This window comes from Sycon ciliatum, chromosome 3, assembly GCF_964019385.1.
Source record: "Sycon ciliatum chromosome 3, ocSycCili1.1, whole genome shotgun sequence".
In the NCBI taxonomy this organism is placed as follows: domain Eukaryota; kingdom Metazoa; phylum Porifera; class Calcarea; order Leucosolenida; family Sycettidae; genus Sycon; species Sycon ciliatum.
The window spans coordinates 5914737-5927289 of NC_088645.1; the positions used below are offsets into that span (position 1 = coordinate 5914737).

The window sequence follows — 12553 nt, forward strand, 5'->3', positions numbered from 1 at the left end:
ATGTCGTTGATACAGGTCTGAACTTTGGGGTACAGGGTGGCGTGAGATGGGGAGGAAGCAAGGACAGTGGTATCATCTGCAAACAAAGAAATATTGGGAATTGAATAGGGGAGGTCATTAACGTATGTGAGGAAGAGCAGGGGACCTAAAATGGAGCCCTGGGGCACTCCGGATGTCACAGACTCGGGGTCAGATAAGGTTCCATTTACTGTGACGCACTGATTTCGGTCCAAGAGGTAGCTAGTTATCCAGGCGAGTAGGGAGCCGGAGACACCATGGGCACGAAGTTTGGCGATCAGACCCTTGTGCCACACGGTGTCGAAGGCCTTGGAGAGGTCGAAGAAACAGATGCAGGAGACCTGCCGCTGGTCTTTTAGGGAGCAGAGGTCTTGGATTATGCGGGATAATTGCAGGGATGTGTTGTCCTTACGACGGAAGCCAGATTGTGCGGGGTGAAGAAGAGGGGAGATATGGTCGTACAAGCGGTCGTACACTATTCTCTCTAGCAGTTTGGAGACGCAGGACAGGAGGGAGATTGGTCGGTAATTAGACGGGTTGTTCTTATCGCCTTTATTTTTGTACACTGGAATGACAGTGGCTGACTTCCATCGTGACGGGAATGTGCCGGAGGAGAGGGAAAGGTTAAAAAGAATGGAGAGTGGGCGGGCAATTGAGTAGCTCATTTTCCTGAGGATCTCATTGGTGATCCTATCAGCTCCGGGGGATTTGTTCAGAGGCAGTCTTGCAATATACTTGTGAACAGTCGATGAGGTGATGATCAGGGAGTGCAATGTAGTTGCTGGTGGAGGTAGAGAGGAAATAGTGGGAATAGGAGCATCGGGATCAACCTGTAAGCCAGCACTAACGAAGTGGCGGTTCAATAAGTTACCAATGGATGCCGGAGAGGTGCTTGTTCGACCATTTGGGCCCACCATCTTCGAAGGTATAACCCGGGCGCTGGTAGGATTTCGCAGTTGACGAATGAGCACAGGGAGGGATGGGAGGCGAGGGTTTGTGGGAGATATCGTGGCACGGAGGTTGCGGATGTAGCAGCGATGGCAGGATCTGGAAAGGCATTTTACATAGTTACGTTGGTGTTTGTATTTGTTGAAATTTGTAGGGGATGGGTATTTCCGGTAGATGCTGTAGAGATCGCTCTTGACTTTAATAGCTGCTTTCAGTGATGGAGTCATCCAGGGGCAGGGTTTGTGGCGTGATTTCCGACGAGGAGGTGAGGATCTTCCTATATATAGGTCCAAGGCACCTTCAAGGATGTCAGTCAATGCGGAGACAGCCGTGTCGATGCAGTGGGAGGCAAGGACCTGAGACCAGGGTACAGCTGCGAGAAAACATACACTGGCATACACTGATATGCACTGGCATACACTGGCATACTCTGGCATACTCTGGCATACACTGGCATACACTGGCATACTCTGGCATACTCTGGCATACACTGGCATACACTGGCATGCACTGGCATACACTGGCATACACTGGCATACTCTGGCATGCACTGGCATACACTGGCATACTGTGGCATGCACTGGCATACACTGGCATACTCTGGCATACACTGGCATACACTGGCATCCTCTGGCATACACTGGCATACTCTGGCATGCACTGGCATACACTGGCATACACTGGCATACTCTGGCATGCACTGGCATACACTGGCATACTCTGGCATGCACTGGCATACACTGGCATACACTGGCATACTCTGGCATACACTGGCTTACTCTGGCATGCACTGGCATGCACTGGCACACACTGGCATACTCTGGCATGCACTGGCATACACTGGCATACTCTGGCATACTCTGGCATACACTGGCATACACTGGCATGCTCTGGCATGCACTGGCATACACTGGCATACACTGGCATACTCTGGCATGCACTGGCATACACTGGCATACACTGGCATACTCTGGCATACACTGGCATACTCTGGCATACTCTGGCATACACTGGCATACTCTGGCATACACTGGCATACACTGGCATACTCTGGCATGCACTGGCATACACTGGCATACACTGGCATACTCTGGCATGCACTGGCATACACTGGCATGCACTGGCATACACTGGCATGCACTGGCAATTGGCATACTCTGGCATGCACTGGCATACACTGGCATACACTGGCATACTCTGGTATACACTGGCTTACTCTGGCATGCACTGGCATACACTGGCATACACTGGCATACTCTGGCATGCACTGGCATACACTGGCATACTCTGGCATACACTGGCATACTCTGGCATACACTGGCATGCACTGACATACTCTGGCATACACTGGCATACTCTGGCATACTCTGGCATACACTGGCATACTCTGGCATGCACTGGCATACTCTGGCATACACTGGCATACTCTGGCATGCACTGGCATACACTGGCATACTCTGGCATACACTGGCATACTCTGGCATACACTGGCATGCACTGACATACTCTGGCATACACTGGCATACTCTGGCATACACTGGCATACACTGGCATACTCTGGCATGCACTGGCATACTCTGGCATACTCTGGCATACACTGGCATACACTGGCATACATTGGCATACACTGGCATACTCTGGCATACACTGGCATGCTCTGGCATACACTGGCGTACACTGGCTGCTGGTTACCACCCAGTTCTTTGTTCAGATTTGCTCTTTCACCAGTGGATTTTTAAAATATTTTACTATCCACGTTTTCCCTACATGACAACATGACTGTTTAGGGTTTATCGGATGTCAGCGGCCGTCGTGAGTTCCCTTCCAAAACGGATACGATAATTTACTTTTTTTTACATGACTGTTGGGTTTGATTGATTGAGGTGATCACGTGACTGAGCCACTTCAGAAGAATACAGAATATTCGTTCGTTCGCCAAAGTAAGGGTGCGTTCTTAAATTCTCTAGCTTCTAGGAGCAGAAGAAAAGAGAAGTCGAAGAAACTGGGATTCTTCAAGAACGGGTCTCGAAGAATTCGGAGATATTTTGCAGTTGTCAAGCAAAATGAAGCGCCAAAGAGGCCGCGATCTTGAGTGCCGCGAAAATAGTATGCGCTGTGCGTATGCGAAAAGGGAAATGCGTACACTCATGATCAACACGTGGCTTTTAGCCTAGTTCGCATGCGCTGATCCCAAACCGCGGGATTCTCCAAGTTTCAACCACCTCTGAAGCTTGGAGAGCTTGGAGAGCTTTGGAGAGCTTTGGAGAGCCTCTTAAAATTTGGAGAGGATATAAGAACAGCTCTAAAACTTTTCGGAGAGTCTCCAACTTTTCCGAGAGGATTTAAGAACCCACCCTCATATTCGAGGGAATATTTGTTCGAAGAAAAAAACCATTTGTTGCATCACTGAAAAGGAAAGAAGAAGAAAAAGAAGTGCCGAAACCCGGGATTGAACCAGGGACCTTTAGATCTTCAGTCTAACGCTCTCCCAACTGAGCTATTTCGGCCGTTGTTTTCAATGCACTTTCGTGCATAGACAATACTGCCCACCGAGTTCACAAACATCGTGGCACCAAGGCCAATGAAATGCGACTGCACTGATGCCAGCAGGACTCACTGCAAATAATCGACACGTAGATTCTTACAGGATAGACTAATGCCAGAAGTGGTGATGGTGCTATTATATAACAATATCAATTTTATACTCGGATAATGAGGCAGTCAATATATTTAAAATGGAAGAAATCACATGGAATACCATGTGATTTCTTCCATTTTAATCACTACATGTATGTGCATGTAGTTTGGGTGAGGCGAAGTTAGTAACGCCGTATCAGCTTGCCGGTAGTTTTACATATTAGGCCAGTGTGACTACTACTACATACACTTCGGCTTTGGGATGAGGTATTACAATCATAGGGAAGTTGCCATTTACTGGGGTGTGAGCCCGCCTCTCGCCACCGCAAGTACAGCAGCAACAACAACACCTCTCTTTCTGCAGTGTTCTACTCTTCGTGTTCGTTCGTGCCTCTTGTAAGCTTTTTCCGTTCTATTAGGAGCAGCTACAAAAGCCGACACTATTCTCCGTGATTTATCCAAAGTTCCACATCAGTGATTAATGGGCAAGAAGGTAGAAGGGGATAAAATATATAATAAATTCGACGGGTTCGCGTACCGTGCAGGTCAAGAACAAGGAGTCGTACGTAGAGGGGGATAGCTAAAGAGAAAAGAGAAAAATCAAAGAGGAGTCCAGATGGAAAAAGGGACAGGAAAGATATGGACACTGAAAGGATCGGTCACGGATTACGGTTAGTTCTCACCTTGGATAGGACAATTGTTTAATTGACTGTAAGAAGTAGGTCGTTATTAGATACATGTACAGTCATCTACCATGTACATGTATAATGAGCCGTCTTGCAAGTTAGTACTGCTCATGTCGGAGACAATGCCAACAGTCTGCTTCACACCCCTACCAACTGGAAAATGTTCTCCCTCCAGGCGCTCCTAACTACCTAAGACACGCATTTCCATACAACATCATCAACACCTGGAACGCGCTGCCATCCTCCCTTTTCACCAAACCACAATCTCCTAAGGGCCTACAATCCTTCAAAGCGAACGTCAACTACCATCTTCGCCGAAGCAAGTGGCTTTGGGCAACAGACTCCCTCTAACAGTTCAGAACTATTTCCATCTTGAAGCTCCCCCCCCCCCGCCCAAGCATTGCATCATGTCCACAGCCATCTGAACTGCCTTTGAATCTATTTTTCTGTCTTATTGTTCTCTCTCCACCCCCCCCCCCCCCCACCCCCTCTCTCATCTCTCTCTCTCTCTCTCATCTCTCTCTCTCTCGCTCTCTCTCTTTCTCTCTTTCTCTCTTTCATTTTCTCTCTCTCTCCTCAACCATTCTACCTCACCTTCCGTTGTCTTTATCGCACTAAATTACCCCCTTCTTTTAGGCTATGGTGCGCAAGCTCACGTTAACGCCGAGACCATAGGTCGGTGTTGTGGGCTTGCCTCACCAGCACATGCTTGCTTTGCAGCCCCTACGCTCCCTGCTGTTTTGTTATTGTATACTCTATTGTCTTCTCCCCTTCTGACGAGTAGGTTGTGTACTTAGTAAAAAAATGTACTTTGTACTTTGAAGTACTGCTGAGGCAACGAACCGAAACAACAAAGCCAAGAAACCAGCCAGTTTGTAGAAATGGCAAATGCTATCCCTTCACGCATGACCATAATTATCCCTTTATAATTACAGGTGGAATCCTGATAATTCGAACCTCCAAATGCCAGGGAAAAACTTCTAATTATCCGGACATTCTAATTATCCAAACATGAACCCACAACACAATATGTATGTCATAATGCTCCCATGTTCGCGCAGATTTGCGCAATGGACCTTAGATACAGATTTCACGGATACTGAACTGACTGGCACAGCCTGCTCATGCAAACTGAACTGACCAGTACAATGTACAGTCAGTGAACTTCGAATTACACTTTGCTTACTTCGAATTATCAGCACAAATCCCACACATTTTCTATGTACTTGTAAGTGGAATCCGTGGAACTTCGAATTAACCGGATATGTCCGGTTCGAGGTTCGAATTATCAGACAATTTTACGTGGGAATCGTATTGACAGAAATCGGTCCTGGAAAAACTTCTAATTAAGCGGTATGTTCGAATTAAGCCATATTCGAATTATCAGGATTCCACCTGTATACTGATTTCCAGCACAGAATGCAGCGGAATTTGGATTTTCAACACAATTTTCACCTTCAACAGGCTGTAACTTTGGCCACCAGACAGTTCGTAGAGATGGCAAATGCTATCCCTTCATGCATGACCATACTTCATTATTGTGATAACAGTATTTTTACTAAAAAAGGGTTTGCTCCCCACACCGGAGCTCGCGCTATTCCGCCGACTTTACTTGACACTTGACTGACTCATGACTGCCATCCAGAGCAAACGAGAAGTCCATCGAACCTTCGACTCGGCAAACCTGCAAGAAAGCACCACTCCCTGCTCAATACACAGTGTTTCGGTGAATTCCCCGAAACACTGTGTATTGAGCAGGGAGTGGTACTTTCTTGCAGGTTTGCCGAGTCGAAGGTTCGATGGACTTCTCGTGTGCTCTGGATGGCAGCCGTGAGTCAGTCAAGTGTCAAGTAAAGTCGGCGGAGATCATCATGAACAATGGACTGACTAATTATTCACTTGTCCTGTCTTTATAAATAACATGTTATTGCATATGTTCTTGGTTTAGTTTTTGGCCTTTTTCGTGCTTTGGAGTTGATAACATTTTCCTCACTGCTAAAAAAAAAAAAAAGTAAAGTCGGCGGAATAGCGCGAGCTCCGGTCGCACTTGACAAACAGCCCGGAGTTCGCCCGATTGGCATAGGAGAATGTCGCCAGCGCATTGAGGCCAAGGCATTGGCACTCGCTACAGGCACTGATGTGCAAGATGTATGTGGAGCCGATCAACTCTGCGCTGGTACGAAGGCAGGCATCGAGGCCGCGGTACACGCTATGAACGAGCTCTTCAACAGCGAGGAAACGGAGGGCATCTTGCTCGTAGATGCCTCTAATGCATTCAACTCCATCAGCAGACCCGCTGCCCTCTGGAACTGCCGTATACTCTGGCCACGCGCAAGTTGGTTTCTATTCAACTCGTACCGAGGCTTCGCTGTCATCATTCTCAAAGGAACAACCCCCAGCAATATCCATGCCATTCTAAGTCGTGAGGGAACCACCCAAGGCTGTCCATTGGCAATGGTGATGTATGCAGTTGGAGTGCAACCTCTTGTCACCCGGCTGAAAGATCCAGAACAGCATATTCAGAATTGGTATGCTGACGATTCGTCCTGCGCTGGCTATCTGCATAGGGTAAGGGCCTGGCTTTGCTCCCTTCTCGAAATTGGTCCAGCATATGGCTACTTTGCTGAGCCCACCAAGAGTGTCCTGATTGTCAAACCTCAGTTCCTGCAGGAGGCACAAGACTTTTTCAGCGACCTCCAGGTGGAAGTCACACTATCCAGCCGATTCCTAGGAGGATTATGCATCGGTGATGAAGCGGGTATACAGCAGTTTGTCAGCAACAAAGTTGCATCGTGGGTTAAGAGCGTGGAACACCTCTCTGATGCTGCCAAAGCAACCCACAAGCAGCTTATTGCGCGTCCCTCTCCTGTGAATGGTCATACATTCACCGCGTTGTCGAAGGCCATGAAGCCGAGTACGCCCCGCTACGTGACATCATTCGGCAACAGTTCACGCCTGCTGTCCTGGGTAGAGAGGTCCTTGAGCGAGAACATAAGTTACTCGCCCTCCCTGCCAAGTTCGGTGGCCTCGCAGACCCCACCGAAACAGCACCGGGTGCCCATGCAGTGTCGAAAGATGCTACTCGGACTCTGGCGCGCTCCATCTCCTCCGGTCATCCAGTGGTCATCAATGATCATTCTCGTCATTGCCAACTAGCGACGAGCCAAGCAAGCCGGATAAGGGACGAGCAAGCAGGGGCACTCAGCAAGGATCTTCTTCAAGACCTCCCCAAAACGGAACGGCGCACTCTCTCCCGCATCGTCGACGGACATGCTTCCGGCTGGCTGACCGTCCTACCGCTCCGTCAGGAAGGCTACGACATGTCCGCAACCCAGTTTCGGGATCAGCTGGCAATCCGCTACGCCAGGCAGCCCAATTCTCGTCCGTCTCACTGTGACGGATGTGGCGCCCCGTTCACCCTCCAGCACGGCCTTGACTGCCATAAGGGCGGCCTTGTCAAGAGAGGCCACAACGACCTCCGTGACAGTGATGCCAAGCTTGCCGACATTGCCTTCGGCGGCGTCACCATCGAGCCGATCCTCATCCCGGAACAGAACAGGAATGGTCGGCCTATGCTCCAAGCGGACTGGCTCGCTCGCGGAGTATGGGAAGGCAACCGGGTGGCGTTTTTCGATAACCGCATCGTAGATGCTGACGCACCCAGTTATGCCAAGGCCTACCTGTCATGGAATGCCACCGCCAACAAAGCAGCTGCAGCGAAGAAGAGGAAGTACAAGCATGCCGCTGAAGAGCTACGAGGCTCTTTCACTCCTTTGGTGTGTTCCACTGATGCTGTCCTCCACCGCGAGTACAGTGCGTACCAGAAGCGTCTCGCCAGCCGCTTAGCAGCGAAATGGGAGAAGCCCTTCTCTGCCATGATGGCTTGGGTACGCATGCGCACTCAGTTCGCCATTTTCAGCGCCGTGGACATGCGTCTGCGAGGCTCCCGTCGCCGTCTTTAATATGGGACTCTCCGTACATGACGGTGCCGGCATTGGAATCGGCCACTGAGTCATGTTCTCGTTCTGTTTTTCTAACTTATTATACCTTTTCACGGATGGTCCTTTATCACTGTCTTTTTCTCACTGTAGCTCCTCATTGTTGTTTTTTCTTTTTTTTTACCAGGCGTGGGCCATCCCCTGATTTCATAGGTGCCAAACATTTTTTTACGTTTTTCAAAAAATAAATTATTTACTTGAAAAAAAGGACTATAAGAGTACTCTTGGTAATGGGTTGAGTACTATAAGAGTACTCTTGGTAATGCTGGTTACGCTTTAGTAAGGAGTGACACCGTTAGGCGCTGCATCTGCCGCTACGGTTTACTGGGTGTTAGCGGCCGTCGTGATTTCCCTTCGGGAACGGACACGATGATTTACTTTACTTTATAAGGAGTGACATCAGACACGTAACTCGTGCGCTAGTTTGCCAGACTTCTACTCCAAAGCATGATCATAATACAGTCATGTACATGTACATGTTTTAGGCCTTGACGGATTATGCTAATATTTTCGTGAAATTATGCTTTTCGCATTGCTGAAAAAATTGCAGAATTATGCTATTTTTATGCTAAAAGTTATCATATTATGCCGCATTATGCTCACATAATTATGCTTCTAATGTACATGTATATATGGTTCTGTGCAAAATAACAAGGGAATTGTTTTGTAGAGGGCGTTATTCTGTAGTAGCAAAAGTTCAATGGGGTCAACGCACCGTCCGACCTAGCTACGACCGTCACTGATTGCAGTGGACTGGACATGTTATCACGGGAGTCATAAACCTACGACTTCCTGGTGCATCTACCGTACTTGTACAATGTACATGTACTTGTACAACATGTACAACTGTATGGAATTTGATGCGAACAGGCGGATTATGCGATTATTATGCAATTTGCCTCGAATTTTGCGATTATTCGATTTTGGTAGGAATTATGCGAAAAATTATGCTAGCATAATCCGTCAAGGCCTAACATGTTTGGGTTTTTTGGGTTTTTTTTACAAGATACACAACTCACCGGCAGGCACATGGGGCTAGCATGGGGTGAGATGGTGCTGGTGGGGCTTGCCAGGCTCAACCGACCAGAGGTCTCGGCATCTTCAAATGGCAGACGCACCAAATTAGGGAGGAAAGCATAAGCATGAGGGGAAAAAAGCAGGGGAGAAAAAGGGAGATTTAGAACGAAGGAGAGGATCTAATTTGGAACACAGCGGAAAATAGCAAATAATCAGCAGATAATAGGAGTAAAAGGAGAGTGTCAAATGAAGGGTGCAATAGGCTAGCAGTGGAGATTGGCTACTCAGGATTGGCGACAATTAGGCTTGGGGTGGGAGAAGCAGGAGCATAATCCCGGAGGAGGCTAGAGGCGGTCGGTTGCCCAGTCCCAGTCAGACTGCCTCAGGTGGTCATAGACCTTCTGTAACAGGTAGCCGAGTGGTAGGCGCAGTTCAATCAACACGACTTAAGCTTTTATTCTTCTTCTCTCAGGTACACACCTGGGATATAATTATTAGTAAAAGAAGAAGCGGCAAATAAATAGGATTTTCTCTCCGGTGCACACCTGGAGGTTGAATACTTCTTCTTCTTCTTGGTTTTGTCGTTGCTATAAAATCTAATCAAAACAGAAATGTGCAGCAGCTTTTATGCAGCAGACGCCGTACGCTTACATGCGGAGATACACTACATATACATCAGGTAAAGTTCCGTATTACTTCCGTTTTACTTCCGTATTAGCCAGGCAGGGATACTACACTTCTTCTTGAAGGTCTGCATCGACTTCTGGGAGGGGCGGGCACTGGGAGTAAATTCCAGGTGTCAATCATACAGTGGGGGAAGGACCGACGGACATTGTTCCGAGACTGAGGTGGGACAGTCTTGGTCAGCTGGAACGGATGGTGCCTTACAATTGTGCGCACGCTGGCTCGGTTGCGGGCCCGGGCTGGGGCTGGCGCTGGCGGGGCCGGGGTAGGATAGCTGTAACCATGGCAGGTCCAGTCAGACAGTGGAGCTTGAGCAGGTAGCAGAGGGCAGCAACAGAACGACGGATGTCCAGGCTGGTCAGGTAGCAGCCATCACCGATGACGTGGAGTGCTTTGCGTTGGATGGCTGTGAGCTTGGCTAGTGTGGAGGGTGCTGCACTCATCCATACCAGCATCCCATACTCCAGGATCGGCCGAACAAACCCACGGTATACTACGGCACGGCATCGTGGGTTGAGAGCCATGGCAGCCTTGCGGAAGAAGCCGAGTCGCGGCGCACCGCGTATTGCGAGGGACCGTATGTGCTGCTTGAAGCATAGCTGTCTGTCGAATGTTACTCCTAAGAGGCGGAGCTGATCCACCTCAGGTACGTCTGTCCCCTGGAATGTGATAGAGGGAACTGGGTGGTGGGATCGTCGGTGGGTGATCGTGAGTGCTTGCGACTTTGTCGGCTCAAAGCTGATTCGCCAGAGGGTGCCCCAGTCGGCAAGTGCGTCAACAGCCTGCTGGAGCATTGTTGTTGTTGTTGTTGTTGTTGTTGTTGTTGTTGTTGTTGTTGTTGTTGTTGTTGTTGTTGTTGTTGTTGTTGTTGTTGTTGTTGTTGTTGTTGTTGTTGTTGTTGTTGTTGTTGTTGTTGTTGTTGTTGTTGTTGTTGTTGTTGTTGTTGTTGTTGTTGTTGTTGTTGTTGTTGTTGTTGTTGTTGTTGTTGTTGTTGTTGTTGTTGTTGTTGTTGTTGTTGTTGTTGTTGTTGTTGTTGTTGTTGTTGTTGTTGTTGTTGTTGTTGTTGTTGTTGTTGTTGTTGTTGTTGTTGTTGTTGTTGTTGTTGTTGTTGTTGTTGTTGTTGTTGTTGTTGTTGTTGTTGTTGTTGTTGTTGTTGTTGTTGTTGTTGTTGTTGTTGTTGTTGTTGTTGTTGTTGTTGTTGTTGTTGTTGTTGTTGTTGTTGTTGTTGTTGTTGTTGTTGTTGTTGTTGTTGTTGTTGTTGTTGTTGTTGTTGTTGTTGTTGTTGTTGTTGTTGTTGTTGTTGTTGTTGTTGTTGTTGTTGTTGTTGTTGTTGTTGTTGTTGTTGTTGTTGTTGTTGTTGTTGTTGTTGTTGTTGTTGTTGTTGTTGTTGTTGTTGTTGTTGTTGTTGTTGTTGTTGTTGTTGTTGTTGTTGTTGTTGTTGTTGTTGTTGTTGTTGTTGTTGTTGTTGTTGTTGTTGTTGTTGTTGTTGTTGTTGTTGTTGTTGTTGTTGTTGTTGTTGTTGTTGTTGTTGTTGTTGTTGTTGTTGTTGTTGTTGTTGTTGTTGTTGTTGTTGTTGTTGTTGTTGTTGTTGTTGTTGTTGTTGTTGTTGTTGTTGTTGTTGTTGTTGTTGTTGTTGTTGTTGTTGTTGTTGTTGTTGTTGTTGTTGTTGTTGTTGTTGTTGTTGTTGTTGTTGTTGTTGTTGTTGTTGTTGTTGTATACTTTATTTATAGTGGAAATCAAAGCAGGCAAAATGCCTAATAACATTGGACCCACTGTGAATAAAATGTAAAAGGATATTGTGGAAAAGTAGATATAAGAGAAAAAGAGAAAGGAAAGAAAAACGGAAGGTTGTTTGCAACGAACAGATATCAATCCAGTGAGCATTGGAAAACCTATGTCGCTGATTATACTGCAAGGCTTGAGATTTGAAATCCAAATACCTATTTGAACATTTTGCTCCTGGTGGCAATCTATTCCACATAATGGCCCCATCGTGCGTTAGGCGCTTAGGAGAACGAGCAGTGCTAGCAGGTGGGACCACAAGCAAGTTGCTTTGGCCTCCTCGAGTGCGAGTTGAGGGCACGACAGCAAAAAAGGACTGAAATACGGTGCTACATGCATCATGCAAACATCGCCAGATGAAACAAAACATATTCAAGTGCACAGAAACCTGTAGATCACATACATCCATTCGATTTAGCAGGAGAGCAGTTCTGCTCCACTGTGGCGACTTGCAGACTGCCCGAGCGGCACGTTTGAACAGCCTATATAGCCGTTGTTCCTGAGCAACTGTCGAATACAGCGTTGCGACTCCATCTGGGATATTAGCTCGGGTTGTGATACACTTATTATACCGTGGTGTCGTCGGCATAATTATATTTATACTGCGAGTTTAGCCTCTTCAGGTAGGTGGTCCTCTGCATCGTTGATGTATATCAGGAACAGGGTTGGGCCGAGGATGCTGCCCTGCGGCACCCCTGACTGGATGTCACGGGAAGTAGAGGCCTGGCCACCTACGACAACTATGATCTTGCGGCTAGTGAGATAACTCTGCAGCCAACAGAG

General features: G+C 47.5%; 1 non-coding gene across 1 annotated transcript; it reads right to left on the bottom strand.

Annotated features, from left to right (window-relative positions):
• Positions 1–3400: 3400 nt before the first annotated feature.
• On the bottom strand, positions 3401–3473 carry Trnaf-gaa (transfer RNA phenylalanine (anticodon GAA)). The gene has a single exon. It is a non-coding gene; the product is annotated as a tRNA-Phe (tRNA).
• Between the last annotated feature and the right edge of the window lie 9080 nt (positions 3474–12553).